At 38.9% G+C, this 27,551-nt stretch overlaps 1 protein-coding gene and 1 long non-coding RNA gene across 2 annotated transcripts in view; one reads left to right on the top strand and one right to left on the bottom strand.

The window, feature by feature from the left end:
- Positions 1–27,516, bottom strand: LOC136369614 (uncharacterized). The gene is made up of 3 exons (XR_010745041.1): positions 26,703–27,516; positions 13,502–13,564; positions 1–819 (listed from the first exon to the last, which is right to left on the bottom strand). It is a non-coding gene; the product is annotated as an uncharacterized lncRNA (long non-coding RNA).
- The window catches only part of ZFHX4 (zinc finger homeobox 4), a 150,516-nt gene continuing 147,472 nt past the window's right edge, over positions 24,508–27,551 (top strand). Inside the window, 1 exon segment of the mRNA XM_066332529.1 lies at positions 24,508–24,858. The gene's annotated coding sequence lies outside the window, so the exon portion shown is untranslated.

The following is a 27,551-nucleotide window of genomic DNA, read 5'->3' on the forward strand; positions in this document are numbered from 1 at the left end:
AAATACTGAGGTGGAAGGGTGATAAAACAGTAAAATTCATTGCATAAATCAATAATTTTCCTTTAAAAATAGTCTAGAGTCCTAATCAATTGAAATATAATCTCCTTCAGTTTAAAACAATCTTAAGAAGGGTCAAAGATTTGTCCTGCAAGCTCTGACAGTCAATTTAACTAGTCATTCATGCACGCAATGACAGAAACATCCCATCTTCCATGTTCCTCTGGCAGGACAAAAATCATATAATACAATGAAATAGAATTTAAACAAATTTAAAACAATAAGACTTTTCTGCCCCAGCCTATGTCCCGTTTCTTTTAGAGCCTTCAGAAGCCTAAATGGTTCACAGCAGTGGGCAACAAAGAGTGACCTCTGAACAGCCAGTTCTGGGATTTAGACATGTAAATAATTTTTTCTCTTCGAACTTGAAAATGAAGGCTACAGTTTGCTCTGCCACCACTCATGGGGCTTTGTCTGATGACACAGATGTAGAAGCTTTGAGAAAAATGGAAATGTTAGTTGCCAGAAGCAAAACCGTGAGTGAATCCTGGTAAGTGAGGTCTCTCATCCCGTTGCAGGTCACCATCTCCTTTCTGTCCCTTGCCTGGTGGTGGGGGCTCTTTCAGTGCTGCTGTTACGTGCTGTGCTGGATCTCGAGCTGGCTTTGTGACTTGCAAGGTTTGTTCACAGGATTGCAGGCAAGAGGAGCTTTAGAGTACACAGCCTGTTAAATTCTGGTAAATATGCTGCTGCATATTTTAGAAGGAGGTCCTTACCACATGGTTCACAATTAGTGTGTCCATTTCAGCACTAAAAAGATACCTAGGAAAAGAAAATGTGTGTGTAAGTACAAAAATGTATCAGAATAGAGCACTTAGACTGAATAATTAATACCATTTTATGTTTTGCAACCGTATATTTTAATCATCAAAGATGACTAAGGCTACAAATTCATGTTTATTGACAAGGATATATTTCTTAAGTCACCATTTAAAATGGATTTTTATGGCTGGTCTTAATAACCAAGAGGGAAAATTATATTGCACTACATGAACATACTGAAGGTAAGGCCAAAATTATTCTCTAACTAGTCAAAAAAGCAGTAGAACAGTTATTGCGGCAAAACAAAGAAAGAATTGTCCTATTCTCCCTGTATCTATCATTTTAAGTATGAGTAAAATCACCAGTTAGTCTAAAAACCACAAGGTTAACAAATTTACCAGGCTTGCAACACACTACAAGTTTTCATTATGAGTTTATATAACTAATGATCATCATAGGTCTGCTTCATAATGCTGATTTCAGCAAAAGTACTACCAGGAAATACGTTTTATACCAAAATATAACATTTTCTCATCTCATTTTTACCAGTGAGTACACTTCCTTCTGCTTCACATAGTTCTACCTCCCCTCACATTTCTTCACATCCTTACATAATTATCAGACTACCAAAAAATATTTTAATCCAAATAATCCAGTTTCCTTTTAAGAACTTTACCACTCGTGTACTTAATAGTTTAAGCAGAAATATAGACAAAAATATTTCACTCTCTCGAGGCATATAACAGTTAAACACAAAAAAAACCTTCCTATAGCTTCCTATTCACCACAGTTGCACCATGAGGTTTTAAGTAACATTTAAAAAAGAAGAAGTTGTTTCATGGTTCTGCCGTATCTTGTGTTCCTGCACTGGCATGAATTTATACCTGGTATAAGTATAGCCTGACTATGCTTTCTAACCATAACAGTGCCAGCTACTAAAGGAAGCAGTTTCAGTCTGTTCTACCTGAATGTCACAGCCCGGGTGAAGGTTTCTGCTCCTTCAGAGCTGCCACTGAAGATCCTTGTGGGGATACTTCCTTACTCAACTCAGCCAGGGTGTCCCCAGCTGATTTAACCAGGTAACTTGTGAAAGAAGGTAAGGAATGCTCTGGGAATGTAAAATCTGGTCCCAAGAAAAGTGATCAGAAGCTTAGGGCAAGATGGAAATTGCAGTTATAGATACCAAAGATGCAGTTAGAAGAAAACATATTATCAAGAACCAAGTTAAACCTAGTCGTGTTTCAGTATTGTAGGATTGTTTCACCAAAAAGTGATTTTTATATTTGAAAAGTGACTAATATCACTAAGGTAATTCCCAGCTACTGGTAGGAACTTTAGATGGTGAGTTAATACAGTGTAAAGTGACTTAAGATCCAAATATGCCTCAGGATGATTTCAACACTGACTATTTGAAAAGAATACCCCAAAGAAATCCACTAAAAAGTCCATTCTTTAAACATTCCCCGAAGAATTTCTGTCAGCAAAACACAGAAAATGTTAAGCAATAACTAAACTTCTGTAAAACAAAAAGGAAACTCCTATTCTATGGTTTTCTTACCTGAGCTGGGTAGACAGCAATTCATAATTGAAAGATTTATTCAGAATTGAATAAGTAAAACTATTAAGAACAGTGTTAAAATACCTTACAGGCCTCAACTCTCTCCTTCTTTTCTTTTCATCACTCACTGGAAAAATACTCCATATTTTCCAGTTTATTCCCTAATGTACTGGCCAGGAAGAAATAAGTCTACTGTGAATCTTTTCCTTATTTTTTTTTTTTTTTTTTTTTTTTTTTTTTTTAGCTGATTTCTTGGTTGGGTTTGGTATTTTTGTGAGGAGCTTTTGTGATTAGTTGGGTGTTTGGTTTGGATTTTTTTTTCCTTAAGTTGTGCTGCATATTGCTGCCTATTTGGACCAGGCAAGCTTTTATTTAGTACTCTCAATACCTTATTCACATCTGTCAACAAAAAAAGCACATCGCAGTCACACACCAAGGCACAAGTCACAAAACTCACAGAAAAAGTAAAAGAAATGATATTTATATGTCATTTTGATAGTCAAGGGAGAAGAAGTGTCCCAGTCCCTCTTTCTAAAAATAATGCTTCATACAGGTGTCATCTCTGTATTTTACTGGAGTTATCAAAAGAAAAAAAGTTGTCATTTATGGAAGTTGCTTCCTGCTATTGAAATAAAATTATGTGCTTTAAATCACAGTTCAGTTCTTCCATACCTTTCTTCCAAGAAAATCATGCTTACATGTAGGGAAATGGGAAAAAACAGTTTTATTAACCCACTGTCAACTTCTCTCTTCCATACAAATAACACAGAGAAACTCTCTTCTGGTCATCTCTTCCTATCAAAAATTGATTTACAGTGTTTGCTATGTCTTAAAAAAAACCCAACCAAACAAACAAAGTAAAAAAGAACAAAACCAGTTACTACTGCCACCCATAGCAATGATGAGCTGATAAAAAAACCTCACCATATTGTCTTGTCAGATATACCTAATAGAGATGAAGAAGTTTCTAATTGTGGCATTAATTCCACACTGCAGTGCAGTTGCACTGCAAACTCCCATTTACTGACAGGTGCAATATGTGGGTGCAAATTTCTTGGCATCAGCAATCTACTCTTTTGCATTTACATTGCTAAGCAACATCATTGCATTGATTGACTTATGTACAGTACTACACTTTCACCTCTTAGGTACAGAAGGGAAAGATTGATTCCAATTTCAGTGCCACAGTTTTAAACAGATGCAGCACCAATTAATTGGGTGCACTTACTCCTAATTTACAGTCATGGAAGAAAAATAATTTTCTTGATTAGCCTACTATTTAGAAAGCTCTAACTCTTTTGGATAGAATAAAGTTACAGTGGGCTAAAACTCTCATGACAGTCAGGGGCACAGTTACATGTATTTTTCCACAAGAAGATGGCAGCTGTCCTCAAAGTGTAATGCGAGTTAACTAGGAAAAGGTGATTGACTGATGCTGAGGTTAATTGCTTGTTGGCATGCTAGAAAGCCTATGCTAACAAGTGCGGCGTATAACTAACAAGTGCCAATTATTTCCTTATATTCCAGTACACATTATAGTATGCTAGGCACTATCCAAACATCCAGAAAGATCCAGACATCCCTGCCCAGATCTGATAAGTTAATGATTTAAGAAAACTGTGCAAGTTACTGATGAAAATGGGTCACTGCGTGTTGCTTATCACAAATGTACAGCTCTTCATATAATACTATGACAGAGAAAAATTTTGTTGAAACTACCAATGCATTGTACATATATTCATAATAAAAGTATAAAGAGTTGTCTGGTCATAAACTTTATTTTCTCTATGGATGATCAAAAGCTTACAGTAAGAGTTCGTGCTTACCATGTCATTCTTCGAAGCCTGTGAAATCTTTAAAATATTTTAATCCTGTTTCCACATCTTTGTGGAAAAAGAATTCATATATATAATTGGTGACCAACTGCACATACAAGCCTGACAAAACTTCCCATTTAATAGGTAGATTGTTATGTAAAATATTGCCTAATACTGGTATAATGCATTCACCTGGCTTGGAAAAATGCTGACAAAACTAGAATGCATAGCATCATCCATTGTTAAATTGATATTAAATTCATAATTTTGTTGCTTAAGCATCAGTAAACACCAATTTTAATTGCATTAATAAAATATGAGTTATGAAAGTAGGATTCTAGTGACTAATACAGATTTTCCCTATTATAAAAAAATTATTTAAAATAAGATTAAAAAGTAACATCTCGTCAAGAAAGGAATTTAATGTACCAAAAATTATAGTGCAAAGCCAACTTGCCCCCAACCTCCTCCTATACAAGTCATCTACCTTGTATCAGTCAGAATAAAACAAGCAAAGTTGATCTGAGTAGAAAGCTTACCAGTCTTTCAGGCTTTCTTTGCAAGAAATCTCACAGTGCTTGGTAAAACTGTGTGCTTTGTCTGTTACTTCTTGCCTAATTTCAGACTAAACATGTGTAATGGCATCACAATGTAGTCACAAATTGAAAGCCTTTGGAAATGCATTAATTGTGAACGTTGGGGATTTTAACACCTTTTTCTGATTGTTAAGATGCAGAAAGTGTCAAATATGTTGGTAAGATGTTGAAAAAGGTAAAAAATGCCTAAGCTGTGGCATTTTGATCTCTCCTAGTCCTGCAGTACAGGGAACATTTCTGCACAATGCTATCTCAAGAATTCAAAATAATGCAACAAAACTCTAACCATATGGCTTGTTAGGTAGGCACGGGAGCTCAGCACAGGGTTGGGTAAGTTGACCATAAAAATTAAAATATTTAAGAAAATCTAAGTGCATTAAAATTGCATTTGCAAATATTGTGTTGGTATTCCTAGACTGTCACAGAATAGATATGTACATTTCTGTACCCATCAAGCACTTAATAAAAGATAACTCCTCTAGGCAATTTGCAAACTATAGTTTCATCTAGATATATGTCAGTGTAAATCAGGAACCTTCAGTTCTCAGTTTTTCTAAACAAGTGTGCCATAATCTTTCCTAGCCCTGCTTCCGTCAGACCCTCATAAATCCACCACATTGCTCTGTCTCCTCAGAATGCAGTCAAATTCACAAATATTTTAAAGGTATAGTGAAATACACATATAGCAAGTCCATCATCCTAGAAGGAGTTAGTAATTTCCTTCACCTGCAGTATATATTTCATTTTAACACATCTTTAATAGACACCAACTAATCATGTTTAAAGGCTACCTCTTTATTATTGCCCTTTATCCATAAACTGCTCTTTTCACTGACCTTAATATATAAGGTGAAGATAGGCAATCATTTGATATAAATGCTTACATATATGATTTTGATTTCAGTATATATAAGGTAGAACTAGTTGGGCTGGACACAATTTTCTTAATTTACAAGTGTCGCTATAGAATATATATTTTTTGTTCTAAGTCACCTTATACCCTCAGAAATACTGATGACCCTAAAATGCAATGCCTTTCCTTTTTTTTTTTTTTTTTTCTATATCCTGTATTTTGTAAAAGAATAAAAACATAATGACATTTGTAATTTCAGATCTTTTAAGAACAAAGTACTACGTGAAATTTATAATATAAAAATTCTCTTTTCCTGGAATTACAGTTTTGTATTTATTAAATGCGTTCACAGGCTCCCTTAGGATGTGAAATGTATGGAAATATATGTGCATTACTAAGGAAAGAACTAAATTTATTCTTTCCCCACATCATGCTCTTCTTTGCAGTAGAGGTTTTTAATTCAACACAGAGCTAGAATGAGATGGAGCCAATTTCCTGGTCTATATGTGTGACAAATGCTAAAAGTGGCACAAGATTAACAAATTAGTTGATGTATATATCTTTAAAGATTTTTTACTATGTCCCAAATCAAAGTGCATGCTTATTTGAAATGAAGATTTCCTTAGAGTTAAGTATTAGACAGCAACCTTATGAATTCTTGTAATTTTAGGATGGAATGATGCCACGTCTGACAACCAAAGAATAGCAAACTGGAAAAAAAAAAGTCTAAAAAGGTTTTTATGGCACATCACTCTAGTAATAACAACTTTTATTGCAATAAATTGTATATTTTAATGATTAAAATCTGATCTTTAAATAAGAAATTCGCTTTGAAAAAATTAATTATTTCAGTACACAGGTATTTCTCTTAAGCATGAATATTGTCACTTTATTAACTATCAAAATATTAAATTCTCTTGTGTTAAGCAATGTATCAGATAGAAGCCTTTTTTAAAATGAGTAGAGGGAGATCTACAGTATAGACAAGGGTGTCATTATAGAAAGGTTTCTTTATGATGGTTTGAAATAAAAAGTATGGAACTTGACCTTTTTAGCTGACATAGTAATCACCTACTTGATGTAATCCAGATATCTAACACCAAACAATAAAAACATCTGTGACAACAAACCATGTAAAGCTCATGGAATTATTTCATTTTTTTTAAAGAAAAGATAGCAATATTTAATAATCAGATAAGCCTGAATTGGTTCTTCTTACACAAAAACTTTTGTGTTTTGCAAATGCTAGTTTTAAAGGGCTATAACTTAGAAGTGAAAGTTTTTTAAGTTTGCATGCATGTGTTTTGGAGTTACCTCATTCATTCTTCTTTTAGGACCCTGTCACAGTCCACCTGTTTTGCTTTTGCTTAAATTACATCAAAATAATGGCTTTCTTTAGAGGGAAAAAAAAAATCATACGTTTCTACTGACTGCATCCAAACATGATAATACACTAAAAATTGAAGAGGAGCCATATTCAGGTTGCATGTCTCAGTCACCCAATCTCCCTTTCACGTATCTGTTCATGTTGACAGACTATGTCATAATACATCAACAGAGAGATCAGCATAGAAGAACAAAAATTCATCTCCTGACAGCAAGAGGAAAACTGATTTCTACTATTAAATTAGCAAAAATATACCAATATTTCACTCCCAATAAAGATACCATGGCTAAAAATATTCACCATATTATAAATTTGAATGAGCATTGGGAATTTTTTGTTTCAATAATCCTTAAACACAAAAAAAAAAAGGGAGGGGGTAGAGGGTGGACTCAAGGAGGTCAACATCTTTACAAGCAAAGCATTGATTTCTGGTATAATGTGCCATTACATTTTGGTTTTGTTATTCTTTTAAATATTAGTTGTATAGAGACCACTGAGCACTGTTTTTTGCAGGATTCTGTTCTGACAGAGGCTCGCTCTTATGAGGTCAAGGAGATGTGTGGAAAATGCTCTGTGTCAACAGAGTGCATCAGCTTCTTCATATCTGAGAATTTCGGCTCATGTAAAAAGTATTCCAGCTCTCTCATTGCTAGATACAATTTTAATATATTGTATTGAGCAGTGGCGTATAGCTAGGAATTTAACAATACCTGGAATAAATAACGTCTTTTTGCAGCCTGGGGCAACATCTGCCACTTATGCATTAATTCTGCCCCTGTTTGAACACTCTGCAACATATGCACTTCTCTTTTGTCTGTTATCCTAGAGTTGTGTTATTCCCAAATATTGACATCATCTACTTTTATCAGCACTAACTGCTCTGAAGCTTCCTAGTCTCATGCTCAGCTCTATTTCTTTCTATTGATTATCTTCCTCACTCCAGCAGGTAGCTAGCCAGCGAGGCTGTCCTGAGAAATAGCTTCCAATGACTTTATACGCACAATTTACACGGAATTGTTTAAAGAAGATATTAGCCTCAATACAAATCAGTGAACCTCATTTAGTCAATACTGCACAATTCAGCTGTTGGCACCCTGTCACATGTTAGTCTTTAAAGTCAACTACCATACCCAATCTGCACATTAGCCATAGTATTTAGTTTCATATTAAAATGAGGCTAGTTTTTCACTTTTCTTTTTGAAATCTATTCAATATATTTTCTACATCACCTCATTGAACCATATGATAGCAATATAATTTTAAGTATAAAAACCTGAGATTAAATGCTTGATTTTTGACAGTGTTCTTAAATATAATAAATTCAAAGGGAAATACTGTTAAGTTAAAATGGAGTGTTTTTCATTAAGTCCAATCAAATGGTAGACAACAAAGGATCTTTTATTTGAGAATATGAAGTGAAAATGAAAACCAGAAAACCTTTACTAAGAAAAGGTCTAGCTAAATTATGTTGGAAGGAGGTCTCCAGATTGAACCTGGGTGTTTCTTTTGCTAAGAATGAATTAAACTAAGATGCACTATGGGAGAACAGCTTACAAAAAAATGAAAACCTGTGCTTTACAAAAATGAAACAGGGCCCAAATACAGCTACAAAGAAAGATCAAATATTAAAAAAAAAAAAAAAAAAAAAAAAAAAAAAAAAAAAAAAAAAAAAAAAAAGCTACTGTAGCACCTAAACTATTTAAAGAAATTTGGGGGATTTTTTTTTACCCCTTTTGCATTCCACAGCAGAGTTCCAAAATCCTGGTTGGATATTTATACAAAAAAAATCTTTTCCTTTTAGCCTAACAGGCTATGATCTAAACTATGATTTAGGCTACGTATCAAAGATAGATGAAAAATAAAGTATACATGCATATCTCTAAATCTGTTACTTGAGAAATTAGACAGCTCTTTTGTTTTCAATCTCTATTAGACACACTTGTTCTAGTCTATTCAGCATATCCATGATGTTTATATTAAAATTTCTATGTGCATCCCTCAGCAGTAGGAAATAAATAGGTATTGTTTCTAATTGTTGGAAGAAAAATACTTGGTTTTGGCATATTTGGCAAAGAAATACTTACATCTTGCCTATAAAATGTTGCTCTTATAAAGCATAAATTCAAAGACAACCTGCAAGGATTTGTGGCTATTACATTTTGAAGGAGGCAGAAAATAAAAAGTGGTCTGGGAGTATAAAAATAAAAATAAAAAAGAAAAAGATGAATAACAAGACAACAAAACACAAATCTCTACTTCAAAATACGTGGTCAATATTTTACACAACACAGAAGAAAAATGCAGAATCCTTTCTAAGTCCTGATGAGCAATCATCTGGACTTACTGATACACAGAGGTACTAATACTGATTCCTTTTGAGAGAAGGTAAAAATCATCTGTCTAGTGAGCAACGGGGAATATTGATATTGGACAATATTTTTATTCTAAATACTGGTAATTTGAAAATATAAATAGAAATATTTTACATGACCTCTGTTCCCTGCTCTTTTCCCTTGAAAGCTGGGATTCTGAGCCGCAGGTAGGAGACAGATGCTGAAAGATGACCAGTGTGGCCTTCCTGATACATCTTTGTATGCACACACACTCTCTCTCTCACATACACACATTTCTTGCAACCTGATGCTCATAGAAAAGCTTTTTCCTCCTTCTACGTTTCTACAAGGAACATTTCAGAAACCAAAGGGAAAAAAATTAAAAAGCAGTGAGGACAGAAATAGCTGCATATTCAAGCAGCAAAAAGGCAGGTGTGGTATGAGAATTCCCAGTGTTCTTGTCTGCAATGCTCTGCTTTGCTGTTGGAGGATTTGATGGGTACTTTTAATGGGTCTGTATATGCTTATGACACATGTACTTGGAAATAGAAACCTTCCAGGTACTGTTTGGCCTGTTTACTTGGGTAGATCTGCTTTTTTAAGATAAAAGTTATGCTGCATTTCAGCTGCTGTATATGCCTACATGTTAAGTATTTTTTTCCCATGAATTCCTTCCATGTATATGCCTACATATTAAGTATTTTTTCCCATTAATTACATTAGTAATCACTAAAGGAGATGCAAATTCCTTTACTTGTTTATTATATAAATTACATCTTGGCAAAATGTTTATATGTATTCAGTACTTAAACATGTTGTAATTGTTCTACTGAAACATTTCCTCAATATTATGTTAGTACTTATTTCAGTCATGTCTTACAAGGATTGGCAGATAGAATTGTAGTTGGATAAATAGTTACTTCAAGGTTCATTTCTAAAAATCTTACCCTTTTAAAGTTAACTCTGTGCTATATACTAATATGTAATAAATATTCCGGATAAGCAAGTGTACTGACAGGAAATAAGCATACAATGAACAATACATTCTGGAGAAAGTGTAGCATATAGAGTAAAACAACATATGCATTCCAAAAGTTTACAAGGTCAGTTTAATGTAGCTGTTTTCTTAAAGAAAATAAAAACATTTTAATAATTATTATTTGTGCCTCCTTTCATTGTGACAGGAGAAAAACTCACAAAATTTCTTACCATTCCTTATCCTTTTATGCTCATTTTTTAAGATGCATGGATTTACTATGTGCTTAAGTTAAGCCATAGGGATCACATTTTTCATACTGTCTTAAAATGGTAAATGGGTAAAAAAACAAACCTAGAAAGGAGATAAGTATTTTTTAATATTTAGGAGAAAGAACAACTTCTGTACCTGCAACTAGAAAGCATTTGTAGCCTATTATTTTCTTTTTAATGCAGATAGTTGTACTTGCAGATCTCAGGATTTTTTTAAAATATGTTCTTACTGCACAGAAAAGTGGACAGGAATAATTTACAGCCAACTTTCTTTCTCCATATGTCTAAAATATGCTACTTTAAGTATCTGTTGGGGGAAAAATAGTCTTCCCCCTGAAAGTATAACTATTAAAATATTATTATATTATTTATCAGTAGGCATTCTTTGCTTGATTAGGTTTTGATTAATGCTCAGAAATTTAAATTCAGACATATTTAGCCTCTGATTTTTAGACAGATGTCAGTCAGCATTAGTGTATCAATTTTTTCATCAGAAAATAGAGATGCATGTTAAAACCACTCCAAAAAACATGGAGTTTCTACATGGGACCATATAATCAATGCTAATTATATCTTTAAGATAAGCATTAACTGTGGCAAAGAGGGGAATCAAACTGTTTACAGAGCATGTGAATCTCAACTGGACATAAAGCTGCCTACTTTGTTTCCTGCTTTCCTTCTTCCGTTTATTTAGAACATGGAAATATTACAAAACTATTTTAGATACTTTAAATAAAGATATTCTCCTGGTGTGATTAGCTTGCTATTGATGTTTCAGCATAACTATCCAGGCAGCAGTGATTGTGTGCCAGTGTCAAAAGCACACATGTAGCATGTTCTTTGTGTGTGTTTGCAGGCTTGCGTAGGCAAACATTTCATCACCACTGAGCGTGTGACTCTGTGTGAGTGTGTGTTTATAGCCTGGTGCTAAAAGCCAGAGTGAGGTCTGAGGTGGAAATGAAGAGCATTTCCTTTTGGAAGAGCCCTACTTGACCAAAGTCCTGCCCTGCAGTTTGAGAGAGAAGGGTGGGAAGGGGCACTGCAAGTCCCACACTGCAGCCCACTGAAGTCACTTGTTACCAAACATGTTTTAAAGGAAAGTTGTAGATATACAGAGTCCTATGAGCTGCGTTAAAGGAATCACAGCTACACAAATCAGGCTTACTATTAAGACTACTTTTTGGGGGTTAAAGTTAAGTGGCAAACCAGATGCACCATTTCACTGCAATTCTAAAGATAATTCTAAAATGATGCTCAGCTGGCACAATATGTTATTTTGTGTTCACAAGATGAAGTGGAATTTAAATTTTAAAAACTGGTAAAGATTTTGAAGTTTTGAGGGAGGCCTATTTACCTTCCACCTAATTTAAAAATTAGTCTTGGCTGTCTTCTCACTCCATCAGTCCTTGAATCAAAATTCCAAATCAGAATCTATTATTTTCTTACTCATGTTAAGCAGCATTAAGTAGAGGGAAAGGATTTTATTTACAGTAAGGAACCAATCTTACAGTTTTCACACAGGAAAAGCACCCTTTAGAGGCAATAGCAATTTATATTTCTATAGAAACCAAAGACTAATCAAACAAAAACCTCCAAACAAACCACCTTTCATTTTTCAGCATTACTTAATACCTTTACTTACATTAGATTTCACTGCATTCCAGAAACACACAAGAACAGAGCACAACTTGCAAGTATCAGTGTTCCTTCTCTCTCTTTCTCTCCCTCTCACCTACACCATTCTGTTTTTACATTTGCTGGAGCACTTTCAATTTATAAATAACAAACCCTTGAACTGGTCGCTAGTTTATTTGAACAGGAGACAATGTTATTGAAACAAATCTAGTTAACAAGGTAATTAGCTTTTGCAATATTCCTCAAAAGGCTGGAAACCAACAGCTCATCACAGCACTGTACAAATAGCAGTATGCAATGTTAAGCTTCTACTTATGGGGGTTTCTATCAAAACTCACTGGTCACATTACCAACAAAGGTATTGTTTCCAAAAGCCATCCCAGGGCCACCAAAACTGATTTATTCACTTGAAGTGAAAGGATGAAAATATTTTCCAATAGTAACCTACTATAAGAGTGTAGGCTACTGCTGGTGTTGAAAAGATGGGGCTAGAACCACAAAAAATCCTTTTTCTTGCTTCCACAAAAGGCTTTGGGCCTAATTATTTTTAAGTATAATCCAGCCAACATCTTCTCATGCTTAGCTGCACTGAGTGACACTATTTGTGATGCCCAGTCTGCTGAAACTGAGCAGGTTGCTGTCAGTTTAAAAATGACTATAATAAAAGTGACCATGAAGATGGATCTTGTGATTTTGCGTTTCTAATCAGTCATCTGTGAAGAACACTTTTGCTTTGATTCAGCAGACTGGTGACAGCCATGATTGATAGTGCATGAGGATGAAAAAAGGTTATTAACTGTCTTCCTATTAAACTCAATGTATTACCCCTCTAGGTGCATCTCATACTTTAACTTAAAGTACTTACTCAGGTAAGGTCAAAAATGAACTCTATAAACACAGTATCCATCCTGTTGTAGATGAACCAGGAGCTCTAATGCTAAATTCTGAATGTTCAGCATTAAAGCATATCTGAATCCTGACACCTTAATTACTGTGCCAAAACCAAACACTGAGCAGATCTTCGTATGCTTCTAAACATGTAACTATACACAAGTATTTTTGTATGAAACAGGGATAAATCAGTTGATTCTGTGTATTGGTGAATACAAACAAACAAACAAATACATTTTACTTACTATAACAGTCTCCAAATAAAAGTTTGAAAAATGTTATGCTAATGAAAAAAATACGCACAAGAGATATGAAGTGTCTGGGGGATTCAAGTATGAATCTTACACAGAAAACAGCATTTTACCTGCTTGTAGTTAACTCTATTGTTAACTTGATCAAGTGTGATTTAATAATTTATGAAGGCTTCCTATAAAAAAGAAAATACAAATATTTTAGTGTAAATGTAGAAGCACCTATTTGTTGCCTTACAACATGTTTTAGTTTTAGTTTTTATTTCTTTTTTACTGACGACAATATTCACAACTATCTCTTGAAAAAAAACAAAGGAAAATCTTCATCTTCAAAACAATTATTTGATGGAAAAACTGATTCCTAGAGTACTTCTAATTTCCAAGGATGTCTCTGTGAAGAGATAATTTTAAAGGAGCTTAAGGAGAAAAGGAGTGAAATACTTCGCCTGCGTTCGTTTTTATTCCTCCTGACACTAGAAATGAATTGAAAAGGGAAAGTTGTCCACATTGTGCATGCAGGTTAGCATCTTTTTAGATTCACAAGTTTCTTTTAGAAATCAGGTGTTTTACAAACACTTCTTCATAATCAGTAGCATTTAAAATTTTTAAATTAACTCTACCTTTACGAAAAAATTTCAGATACTCTTTGAATTTATGTACATCTTATATTACAAACATTTTCTTGTAAAAATAAGTAGATAGATCAAAAATCCTATGACACTAACTACAGTGTGGAGGCTTTTATCTGAAGGAATGTACAGACACACTTGTTTAAAGTAAGCTCTTTCCACATGGTATATAAGATCTCCCTGCAAAATGCATCTATTTGTATTTTGGTTTTTGTATTTTGTATTTGTATTTTGTTTTCCAGAGTATTAAAACACACTTATAAATTTAGTTTTAAAGCAGTCCCTCATTTCCTCTTTTATATTCATCAAGAATATTTTTTGCACTCATTAACATCATTTCAGAGGGAAGCAAGAATATTATACCAAGCTAGATCCTTTTGGGGAAAGAAGGAAAAAGTATCTCTCTATCTTGACTATTCTATAATGTACTATCATGCACAAAGTCTACAGCCTAAGTAAATATTTTATTCTTTTCAAGGTGGTATTGAATTTAAGCTGTCCCTGTTATTTTTAAACATTTTTTTTTAAAAAAATATTCACAGTCGGTTAAAAAGAAGCCAGAGAAAATATAATCTACCTAATATGATGATGCTATCTCATAAAAAAAAATATTAAACAATCCTCTGTAACATCTTTATTTCTGGAAAGTGTGTTCCTTTCAGGTGTGGACTTGGGAATAGGCACCAATTTTGCCTTCAGTAACATTTCTGCTTTATAATAAATTGCAATCCTGTTGTAGCCCCGTGTGGATTTACAACTGGCAGGCTTTCTCTCTGACAATTTGGGGTCACTGTGGATATAGGTGAGGAATAATTTCAGAGGTGATGGAGATATTGACAGAATTTAAGAGTCCAAGTTCCCAGGTAAATATTTGTAAAATGTACCCTCCTAAACAGGGTTTTAATTAATAAGACTTCTGGATTATATTGTTTGCCTTGTTTGTGCATTGTATTTTCTCTGAAACTATAAAAAATATTCATTTCCATTTGTGCCTCCGTCAGTACTATGAAACATTTACTGTGAAAGCTATCGTTCCTCCCTCAAGCACATTTAAGCAAAGAAGAAAGTTGCAGTTATTAGAGGCTTAGCTAAAAATACACATAGCGTGCTTTTAGAAAATCAGAATTATATGACAACCTTTGTTTTGGGTAGTCTTATGGGGGGGCTGGAATATGTAAAACCATTTTATCAGACATCACACCGAACAGAGGCCCTGATGGTAGTGAGAGTTTCTAACAGTAGGACAGATCTACGTTTACTCACTTGAGAAGGGACTGAGAGAATCCAGCCCCTTCTATTCACTTCATGTGTGTAACCTAAAGACAAGAAGTAAGTCTAAACATAACTCCAGCCATGTGTAAAACAGCGAAAATGTTTCAGTCAGTATGGAAGAAATTAATGAATTAGATTTATTCCTCCGGCTTCTTTTAAAGAATTGTCACAAGAACTAAACAGAAGATCCCAATTAATGAAACAAAGGAAAGTTTAGGGCCATTTAACCTGGAACAATCGTTTCCTCTGGTTAAGGTTTATATAAAACCCAGAGCAGGCCTGAAATGTCAACTCTAGCGGTACCCTTTGAAATCCTGTTTTATTCCAGCACTCACTGCACACACGAAAGCAAATCCTTAAACTGCAGGCTAAGTGCATGTGGCCCAACCAGGACCATACAAAGGCGACACACGTAGCATGTGTCACAGCCAGCAGCACATGAGTGACTTCGCCAGGGGGGATCCCTCATCTAGATCCCACTCCAGACAATCAGGACACAGCGAGGGAAAAGCAAAAAAAGAAAAAAGAAAAAAAAAAAAGGGGGAAGAAAAAAAAAAAAAGGGGGGGGGGGGGGGGGGGGGAGAGGATAAAAAAGAGACTAGCAAGAAGAGCCAGATCCAAACCCCACCTCCTGCCCCAGACAAACAAGGGCAGGTAGACTGGCTGGGAAAGCCGGGCACCTCCCGCGGAGGGGATGCTGCCGCCGCCAGCGGGGCGCACGCTGCCGGGGCACCCGGCGCCCTCCACGGCGGGGCCGGAGCGGGGCCCGGCACCTGCCGGCCCGCCGGAGGGGCCGCCCCCGCCGGAGGCGTCGCTGCTCCCGCGGGGCCCCGGCGGAGCGCAGAGCCCGTGGCCGGTCCCCGGCGGCCGCCGGCGCTGCCGCAGCGTGCGCGGCTCGGGGGCGCTGCCCGGCGGCGGCGGGACGAGCCCGCTCCGCATCCCCGCGGCCGCTCCGCAGGCTCCGCGCACCGGCAGCGCCGGGCCCCGCCGACACGGCGCGCTGGGAAGAGCGGGGCGGGTAATGAATTCCAGCAGAGAGCTCGAGAGGAGGCATTTTCCAGAGATCTGCCATATTTAACATTGACCACGCTAAAGATGTTATTAGCCGCGGAGGGGTGGGGAGGGCACCGGGGGGATGCGATAAGGGAAAATAGATAATGACACATAATCCAAACCAGAAGTTTGAAACCAAGTTAGTTGGCGTACAAGAACTCAACTTTTTTTTTTTTTTTTTTTTTTTTTTTTTTTTTTTTTTTTTTTTAATAGGCTGGGACTGAAAGACGGGGAGATAAACTTGTTAAGGAAAGAAATATTCCTCTAAGCAACCGGGTAAACAAAACAGCTGAAGTGAAGCAGTGAAGGAGATGGGGGTAGGGAAATGGAAAGGACATACTACTATTTAGAAACCCCAAAGGAAATTGTAAAGTAGGAAATGAAAAGGAGGAGGAGAAACATTTCTGTTGTAAATTAGAGGGAAGAATAGCGGGAGAAAAGGGGGAAATAGCTGCAGAAGGGCTGAAGTAAAGCAGCACTGAAGATTAGCCAATGTCTAAAGTATTTCAACTGCGGAAAGAGTGTGGTGTGCTCATCCCTTCAGCATGGGTGTGTGAAAGGGAAATGAGTAGGGATAATTACTAATATAGCACATGTCAGGAGGAACCAATCCAAAATAAGAGATAAATTTGGCTGGTGAAGACAGATAGGAAAAAGGCTGGAAGAAAACTTAGGAATACTGGTACCCGAGAGGATAGGAAGAGAATTAAAGGAGAAAGGTTTCAAAAGTGCAGGGAAACTTAGGGAATCAGCTGGACCGGGAGGAAGCAGCTACGGCAGAGATGGGGCGAGAGAATAAAAGTGAGAAAGACAGTGGGAAAGAGATTGAGGGGAGCAAATGTACCTGGGAGAGGGAACAGTTGGAGCGGATGGGAAGAAGGAAAGAGGAGCGGAAAACTAGGAGAGAGGGAAGGAGGGACAAGAGGGAGGGATGTGGGGAGAGAGGGAAGGAGACGGAGGGAGGAGACAAGGGCTGAAGTCTCCCAGCCTGGGGAAGGTGCAGCAGTGAGTGAGAGAGAGCTCACTCGGAGGGTTAGGTTAGATTTCCAGAGCTCTTAGAGCTCATCGACCAGACCGCTGGAGTCACTATTCAACCCGAGTCCCAAACACACGCCTCACTAACTACTTTACAGCCACTTTCATTGATTTTCTTTATCAAATAAACATAATACCCGTTACAGCAACACTTCCTCTTCGCGCAGCCAGAATGCCACAAGCTGATTGCTGCATTTCTCCGGCTTGCAGTTCCCCACCCTCCACCCCTAAATAAATTGTGTTCTTTCACTTAAGCGGTCAAATACATTATTGCTTGCACAATTTTTCTGTAATCTGGAAGGTACACTGCCAGCTAGGCAAATTGTTTAAATTATAAGGTAAAAGGTCCCCGTTCCCATCGCTCTGGTGTGGAGACAAATTTTCCCCCCATAAATTCAGGCGTAGCTTACATATTTACATACTTATTTACCGCTATTAAGAGGTAACTTAATTTAAGGGGTGATGTCAAAGTGAACAGTTCTGGCTTTAAAATGCAGGAAAAAAATTAAAGCAATTTTACCACATGCAACTAAACTGTCACTTAATCTAAGCATTTCAGCCTCAAATTTCAATTTTATTTTACAAAAAACCCTAAAAGTAGCCCCCTTCAAAAGCTGTTTTTGAACTAGGCTCTTCCATATATGTCAAAGGGCTGTTGAATTATTCATTATTATAATTACTATCATCATTGTCATTATCCCTTTCCATGTGGAAATAATTTTATTATCGTAATTTGATATCTGAAGAATTTCCTGTTAGTCGTTTGATAATATTTTTTTTTCTACTGAAAAGAAAAGTTTTGCTTATAAATGAGAGAAAAATATTTTAAATGCTTTTATGTTTACTATAGATTTCCGTTTATCTAATCGATTGGAATGCCAATAAATCGATTAAAGGTTTAGTGTTTTACAAACAACCATTTTGTGCTTTTTGATTTTACGTTCTGAATGATTTTAATAAAGCTAATGCTTTTTCTGAGCGTTTGTTCACCCTAGATTTAATATTCCATCATTTCTACTATTTACAAATGTAATTTAAAGTGTTTCTAATGAGAAAAATAAACACAAATAAAGGAAATAATCTGAAGAAATTACTTTGTGCCTGTGGTCACCATATTTAGGCAAAGCCCTTAAAAATCTTGGTGAATTATATGCGATCATACAGTGATTGCGGAATATTAAATTAAACTTAGATAAATCCGCATTGAAGGAGGCAGCACCCAATCCTGAATTTATTTCCCATTTTCTATAACAGCATCACTGCGCTCCTCTCTTTGCAATGACAATGTGCCAAATCTAGGCATTTTGAAAACATTTTCCATATGCTTTAACTGGAGACTGATAGACAAAGAAGAAAAGGAGATGGTCTTTTTTCTCTTGAGGTATATTTCCTTTAACTTTTCCTACAATCTTTTCTGATCTTCATCATTTTTTAAACAAAAGTTAGAAAATCATTAGGATCTTTTTTTATTCTTTTACTTTTTTTTTTTTTTTCCTTATCGCGTAATCAATTCCTGAATTGTGGGGTTTCAGTTACGCTTTAATGCAGGACTATAGAACTGTCATTTCTATACCTTGGCGGACAACGTTTTGGGGAGAAATCATTGATTCATTTAGTTTTCGCTTGCTGCTTTTTGTAATTAAAGATGGTTTTAATTATACTCTTTTTTTGTAAGTCAGATCAGATGTACTGCTTGCTTGCTGGAAGGTTGTGTTTTTTTGTTGGGGTTTTTTTTCTTTTTCTTTTTTTTTTTTTTTTCTTTTAACGGTGCTTTTAATTTATGTGTAGTTTTTACGGATAACACAGAGGTGGTGGCTTTTATTTAGCTGTAAAATCCACACGTTTGCTTTGAAAACTTGGCTCCTTGGGCTAAAATAACTTTTTCTGGTTGCTTTATAATCGCTGTTTGTCGCAGAGGTAGTTTAGCATATTGTCTACACAACAAAGATTCCTGTTTTATTGGCAGTGTGGATTGCTGGATTTAGGTATAAATATTTCATAACTTTCCTATTTCTGCAGTAAGATCGGTAGTTTTGCTGGCTTTTTCTCCTTTTTGTCTGTCTTTCTAACAGAACCGTTTTATTTCTGAAGTCCCTTTTTGTCCTTTTCCAGGATAGAATGTAAAATTTTTCCCTTGGATATATCACTGCTGGAAATATGCTCTTGGGCTTTCTGGAGGGGATGGGGGGGGGGAGCGGTGGTAAGCGGTCGTTTTCCTTTATTTGCATAAGAGCTGGTGAAGTGCCTGTGAAGTTGGTGAATTGCTATTGTTTGGGGCTAGTCCTGACTGTTTTTGTTTATAAACACTGGGGTGGTTGCCGGGAGGGGAGGGAGGTCAGAGCACTGTCAAAGCGCTGACCTCTGAAAGCCCAGAGGGCGCCTGGCTCCTTCACCCTCTCCTTTCTCTCTCTCCCTCTCCCTTTTTCTTTCCCTTCCCATCCAAGGCCAGGAGCTCAGGTTCAGGGCATTTAATCCCCGCGATCTGCCCAAGAAAGGAGCTGAAAAAGGGCTGTTAAGGCTCCGGAGGAAACGCCGGCAGCAGACTTAGACCTGGAAGGCTTTTATTTATAGTAATGTCCGGGTGCGCGTTTTTGTACGGCTCCAGCCAAAATAACAACAAGAAGAAAAAGCCAATCGGGATCGGCACTATTTAGCTCAAAATCTCAGCGAGATGTCTATACTATTCGGCTGTGATTTTTCTCTAAGGTCACTGCTCGTTAGACGCACTTTCAGTAGGTGAATGCCAAATCTGGGGCAGTGAAGGCAGAATTGAAATGCAGTATGTTATTGTTGTTTTATTTCTTTTCCGAACAAAACTTTCCAGGAATCAGAGAGGAGATTTTTGTTTTCTTTCCCTCCTCCCTCTTCTCCTCGTGCCCCCCCTATCCAGCCCCCCCCCCCCCGCCCCCCCTTTTTAAGTGTGTAGTGGAATGTTTTGCTGGGGGTGAGGGGGTGGCGGAGAAGAGCGTTGTAAATTAACAAAAGATTTGTATATATGATACCTGCAAAGAAAGAAATTATTAATAATAGCCAAACGCTTTGGGTTCAGAGTCAATTTCATCTCGGGGAAAAAAAAAAAAAAAAAAAAAGAAAAAAAAAAAGAAAAAAAAAGTACAAGAGATTGCTATCAGGTTTAAGTATGTTTTGAAAAGAAGTTGCTGAGTTAAACAAAAATGTTAGTTAACACACTGCCTTTGTCAAATAGCCCCCGGGAGGAGAAGAGACAACAAAAAGGAGAGGAGGTGGGGGCTGGGGATCTGAAAGTGTCTGTAGCTCAGATAAAGGGTCTGTAACACTGAAATCTTGTAATACCTCGTTTCAAACTGAGCTCATCTATAGACTTAGGGAACGCAGTAAAAAGACATGGATCCCCTTTCCCTTGGGTTGGGGTCTGGGGAGAGGGGAAGGTGGGGGAAGGGAACGCTTATTAGGGAATTATGTCGGTTTATTAAAGAGGGGAGCGGCTATGTCTGTAATTATGCAGATCCTTGTGCCCCTGTGTGTCCGCAGCGCAGATTTAGGGAGTGAAATGAGCTTGACGGGAAGACGTGGTATAACAGAGCCCGGTTTGGGCTACGATTTCTTTGTCTATTATAAAATGGTCAGTGTCGGGCTCTGGCCCCCACCGGCTCCGTCTCGGCCAGGCCAGTAAGTTTTCCTGAGGGCTAAGGCTGGAGACGGTAAAGGACAGAAAAGGCTGAGGGGTTTTTGAGGTGTTTTTTCCCCTTCCATTTCTTTGGAATGTAACGTCACTATCCAAGAGCTTTTTGTGGTTTCAACAGGAGGCTCGAAAAAATCCCAAAATATGTAGCGGTGCCTGCAGGAGAAGTTCGGAGGAGGTGGGCGGGGGGTCCATGGAGACCAGAGGAGAGGAGCTGAGAGGTTAGGCGAGACTCTTCGGGGGCGATCAGCTGAGCGGGAGAGGGAGGAGAGAGGGGAGCGGGAGCCGGGCCGGGCCGCGCCGCGCCGGGAGCCCCGCACCGCACCGCGGCCGCGCTCCGCTCTTATCACATCCCACAAACCTGCTGCTGCTGCCTCCCGGAATTAACCTTCTTCGATTTTTCCTATCTACGTGGCGATCCCCGGGTTCCTTCTAAACTGTTGACATCCCGTAGTGCCTTTTTTTTTTTTTTTTTTTTTTTTTTTTTTTTTTTTTTTTTCCTACACCCTCCCTTCTTCACGATAGGTACTATTTTTAGGGAGAGAGAAACAGAGAGGTTTAAAATGTTAGGATGGACAGTAAACAGTGGCAGAAGAAATCCTGAAAAATGTGGACTCTCCTATCGCAGCTCCTGCCTTATTCCCCCCTCCTTTGTTCCTTAGCTGTAACTCAAGAACACCATAAACCTATATCCCCCTCCAAGACGAGTGAAAGGGGGGAAAAATCTACAGCCCAAAAAGAATGACTTGACTGTTCTGACGTTTGGTGTTTTGACATTAATGACATTAATGATATTGATGTTTCACCAGGAAAAAAGCACTAGGAATAAAAGAGCTGGGGGAAGTGCGGGGGGGGGGGGGGGGCGACGACGACTTAAAAACTAAATTATCTTCGTTTCCTTATTCTTCCGTGACATTAAGTATACGTGTTTCTTCACTTGAATTTGAAATAGATGTATTGTTCTCAGGTGTTTCTTCATCACATTGTATTTAATTGTCTTCAGTCCTAGGAAATGTGTTGCCATCCTTCAGGCATGCACTTGAATGGACAATGCATCCTTCTATCTCAGAGTCCCGTTTCTTCTACCATTTAAACCTAAAAGCCTTCTTTCCATCATACTCCCTCAATCTGATAACTGTAAACAGGTTTCAGAGATTTCATTTTCAGTCTTTGTTTGCATTTTTTTTTCCACCATGTAAACAACAATGCAAAATATCACTAGTTTCCTTATTACCTTCCTTGACAGGGCGCAGTGCCTGTGGAAATCTGTATACATATGCTCACACCTTTTTTCATTGATGAGCTGGTGCAATGCATAGATGAGGCTTGGAAAAGCGACAAACTTGCTCTTGGAGGTTAGTACCCTCCAATGTCCCTGACTTTTCCCTTAAGTTCGAATCATGAAGGTTTTCCTGAAGTTTAAAGTAAGGTTTCTCTGGATTTGGGGTAGGGGTCCTTCCCTGCTTTATTTGCAGATTCTGATTTTTTTTAATAGCTGTATTTTCAGGCTGGCGGGGTTTGGTGGGTTTTTTGTGATTTTTATTTTTTTTTCTTGGTTTGTTTGTTTGGTTTTTAATCTTTTTTTTTTCCTCTCCTTTCCGAAGACCTTTTTTTTTTTTTTTTTCCCCCTTCAAAACTATCAGGACCTTCACTCTGACCTTAAACATCTGCTTTTAGACATTCGGTTCCCTGACACTGGCCTGTGCTTCCTTAAGGGCAGCCTTAATTCATCATCAGGTGGGGATTTTCCTATTAGCGTTAGTTCCAGTACTTGTAAAATGTTCTCCTGGAGCAGAAGGTTTAGGGCCCAGAGAGGTGTATATTTCTGCCATCCTGGTTTTTTTTTTGCTGGTTTGTTGTTGTTGTGTGTGTGTGCTTTTAATGGAAGGTTGTGATAAAACCTTCCTGCTGGTTTTTAGTGTTTAAGGCCTAAGACAAGGTTTTGATGTGTATCGCAGGAATCACGAACTTCAAAGGCATGTCAGCTCTAAGGTTACGGTTCACCTGCGCGGGGTCCTTGGTACTGTAAATATCTCCTGCATGTAACTGTGACTTAGTGACCATTTCTGGTATACCCATTTCTGGAATAGCATTATCAAAAATCTGCACGTGTTTCTGCGGTGTATTCGGATGCTCTCTGAATAGTCATGTTTTTATCTTCAGTAGGGGGTATTTTAAAGTATGTCTATTCCTAGTTTTAGTTAATTATCTTTTAATGAAAGTGTCAGTCATATTCACATCTGCAGTATTAGGTTAAGATAATTAGATTTTCAAATGAGAAGCAATCTTCTTAAATCCCACACAGGAAAATATTTGTAGAAGATTCCGATTTATAATGACATCTGTACATTTTACCCTACTTTTCATCATAATAGTGTGCCACCTCCCCCCAAGAATGAAATATGTCTGGTAAAATATAGCAGATAAAATATTAATAAAATATCAATACTTGCAGGGAAACTGGAAGATGATGCATGTATATGCATGAAACATGTATTGTATGCAAAGAGACCCTTTCCCAGGGCTGATATTTACTTCATTTTGACAAGACTGTTTACAGTTGATATTGTATATTCTGTAAGGCTTTGCTTTTCACTTTGTTGGTATCTCCAAGCAATTACATGGTGGTCAACAAATAAAGTGTGCTATGTATTGTGTGACTGTGTGTGTGTGTGTGTTGGGTGTATGTGCATATCTGTAAATATGATGTAAGATGCGAGTATTCACATGTGTACATTTATGTGCGTAAATAAATCCGTCTTTATCTCCGGACGGGTAGTTGTTCTCTGTCTTAGATATATTACCTTTCCTTTTGCAGATGTGTCATACATTCATTAGCCCATTGAAAAAAAAATGGGATGCTTTTTTTTTTTTTCTTTTTTTTTTCATTAAATCCCCATTAAAAGAGAGAAACTGTAAGAGACGATCAGACAGACAGAAATATCTCCCTGATGCAATAAGTAATTTGGACCCAGTTCTTTTTAAGTTTTCGAACAGCTAAAAGAGCAAGTCTGCCACCCTTCCTCCTTTTTTTTTTTTTTTTTTTTTTTTTTTTTAATTTTCCCTAGCCATCTACTTTGTGTGCCTATGCGTGTGTGTCTGTGTTACTAATGAAGTTTGCAGACTTGTGTTTGTATCCATGAGCTCCCTTCTGCTGCCCCTTCTTCCCTGGGCTGGCTCTGTGGCTCCCGCAGCCCCGGCGAGCCCCCGGCAGCCGCGGCTGCTCCGGCTGCTCCGGCTGCTCCGGCTCCGGGGCTGCGCGTCATTTGCAGCCCGGAGAATGTTGATCACCTCACTAATTACACCTCTCCCTCTCCTCTTCCCTCTCCTCTCCCTCGCTCTCCCTCTCCCTCGCTCTCTCCACTCTCTCTCCTCTCTCTCTCTCTCTCTCTCTCCCCTCTCTCTCTCTCTCTCTCTCATTCCCAGAGTGCATATCGGGAATAGACACACAAAGACATGCGCACTCAACTTAATCAGCCATTTTTTTAAACAGGGCTAAAACGATAATAATTAGCAGAATAAAGACATATCGGATTTTCATTTCCTTTCCTCCTTTTCCCAACCCCTTCACAACCAAACAGCGAGACCGCGGTCGGCACATGCTTTAACAACTCCCGGACCCCAAAGGACCGCTCCATGCCCCCCACTTCTTGCTCAATCATTTTTATTTTCACCCAATAAAGTTGGAGGATTATTTTTTTTTATTATTTTTTTAATGAACCTTCTCTCGTTTACTTGGATGTGATCAGCTGTTAAGTAAATAAAGCAAAACAAAAAAGAGAGGCGAAGATCCAGTAGGAACTGCGAGGGGAAATGGAAAGTAAGTTTTTTCTTTAACTTTTATTGAGTAGTTTGTGTTAAATTTAGGTCGAGTATCGATTATCTTTCCAGGCTGATCTTGCACAATCTTTGATATTTCGCTCTCGCTCTCTCTCTCTCTCCCCCTCTCTCTGTGCCTCTTTCTCTCTCTCTCACATACACACACACACACTCACATCCCCAGATCCCATGTACCTCTCCCCTCTCTCTCTCCCCCCTTTTTCTGCCTGTTTCCCCACTTTTAGATATAGTATTTGCTCTCATTTCGGAAGGAGGGGCTGCTTTTTCTCTCTCCCTTCTTTCTTTCTTTCTCTCACTGCCTTTCTCTTTTATTCAGGGGTTACGTTTTGTTTGTGTAATTTTTTTTTGTTTTGGTTTGGTTTGGGGCTGTGGGTTTCTTTTTCTTTTATTTTTCTTTTTTCTTTTTTTTTTTTTTTTTTTTTTTTCTTCTTTCGGGCTGTAACTTTCAGATTACGTGGAGAACCCTACTCGCTTTGCAGAAGAGGTTCGGGGGATGCCCCCCACTTTTATTTCGCTCTTTTTTTTTCTAGGGAACTCGGGGAGGGGGGGAATACTGTCAGATTCGGAAAGACTTTACGGCTGTCAGAAGTCATCCCTTGCTAGCCCCTTTAGTGCTCGCACTCCGCTTTCGCAGCTCGGTCCCCCCAAAACTTTGAGGTGCCTTTTGAAGGCACATTCTGCTCTCCCACCCTCCTTGCCTCTCCTCCTCATCTCCACCCCCCTCGGCCTCTCAAACTTTCGCTTTCGGGCGAGGGGGGGGATGCCAGCAGGGCAATGGGGACCCTGACTGCGTGCGTGTGTACAGGAGAAGGTTGTGGGGTGCTTTTCCCCCTCTTCCCCCCTCCTTCTCCCCCCTTTTCTTTTGCAGGTAGGTGTCTCAGGAGCAGAGGCAGGGTGGCCGTGCGGGCGTGTGTGTCTGTGTGTGTGTGTGCGCAGGGGATCGCGCTGCCGGCTGCCGGCTCTGGCAGCAGGAGGAAGCGGAGCCCGTTAGGAGCGCGCTCTCCTCTCTGTCAGTTTCGCCGTGCGGCGCGGGGAGGCGGCCCCGGCCCGGCTCGTCTCGCCTGGGCTCCGCCGGGCTGGGCTCCGCCGGGCTGGGCTCCGCCGGGCTGGGCTCCGCTGGGCTGGGCTCCGCCGGGCTGGGCTCCGCCGGGCTGGGCTGGGCTCGGTTCGGCTCGGCTCGGCGCGGAGCGGCCCCGCTGGCGGGATGTGGGGATGCGCGGCTGCCGCTGCCTGCGGGCGACTGCCGGCTGGGCGCCGGAGCCCGCGGCATCCCCGCCGCGCCGTGCCGAGCCGAGCCAAGCTGAGCCGTGCCGAAAGACTCTCGCGGACAGGGCTGGGGACTGCTTTCAGCGAAGCCTTTCTGAGGTTATTTGAAAGGGAGTGGTGGTTGTTGTTTTGCGGGACAGGCGCCTTTTTTTTTTTTTTTTTTTTTTTTTTTTTTTTTTAACTGAAGGTGTATTAAAAATAAGACAGCCAATAGACAAAAGAAAAAAAAAAAGAAAAAAAAAAGAAAAAAAGCAGGGAAAAAAAGCTCATAAACAGCGAGCCGCAGTTTGGTTCCTGCTCTGACTGCTCGTGCCAGAATCAAGTGCATCCCTTCCCATCACGGCGGCTAATGGCAGACGCGTCCCTGCTTCCCCGTCTTTCCTGACATGAAATTTCCTACAAAATTGCTAATAAACTTTCCCCCCATCCGATGCCAACTTACGGCGGTTCCCCTCCACTCCTCCCCTGCTGCATCTTCTCTCCCCCCCCCCCCCCCACCCCCACAGCCTCCCCAGCAGCGGCGGCAGAAAACACACGGGTTGGTATTTCTTTTGTTACCTGCGAGCCGGGCGGCCGGGGGTCTCTCATCGGCTGCTTAGGGCACTGGGTCCAACCGAGAGAGGAGCCACATCAGTCGGGTTCAGCCTGTTTCACCTCAGCGCCGTCCCGAGGAGGCTTTAGCCACCATTCAGTAACACACCCTCCTCCTCCTCCTCTTCCTCCTTAGGTACCAAGGCAGAGATCGCAAACATAACACCCCCCTCCCCACCAAAAAAAAAAAAAAAAAAAAAAAAAAAAAAAAAAAAAAAAAGCCCAACCAAAAGACAACTTGCCAGGCTGAAGATGGTGGAGATTTACATTAAGCCAGACACAGGCAGGTTCACTCAGGAAGTCTGACCATCCCGTTTTCTGACAGTTGCATTTCCTCGGCTGCATTCCGTCCTCCTCTTTTTTTTTTTTTTTTTTTTTTTTTTTTTTTTTTTTTAATTTTCTTTTTATTAGCCTTGCTCCAGTTTTATCAAGGATTATGTAGTTGGCAGGAGGAGAGCGAGAGAGTGGAAAGAGAGGACTCGGGTGCTTTTGGGGTGGCTGCTGCTAGGGTGGTTTTTTTTTGTTGTTGTTTTTTTTTTTTTTTCCTTTTTTTTTTTTTTTTTTTTTTTTGATGGTGTATTTTTTTTTTTCAATCGTGTTTCCCCTGGATTTGCAGTGGCTCGATCCTTAGGAGCGGTGATGGAGTGTTTAAAAAGATCATATGTAGCATTATATTTTTAGTTTGGTGGTGGATGGATGGAAGAGGTAGTGAGAAGCCTTTGCAGCCCTGCCTGTTGTTGGTTAGATTGAGGCAGAGACTTGGCTGCGATTGGGACGCGACTGTGACATGGGCATCGATCGCTTCCATTGAGAGCA

Source organism: Sylvia atricapilla, chromosome 1 (assembly GCF_009819655.1).
Source record: "Sylvia atricapilla isolate bSylAtr1 chromosome 1, bSylAtr1.pri, whole genome shotgun sequence".
NCBI lineage: Eukaryota > Metazoa > Chordata > Aves > Passeriformes > Sylviidae > Sylvia > Sylvia atricapilla.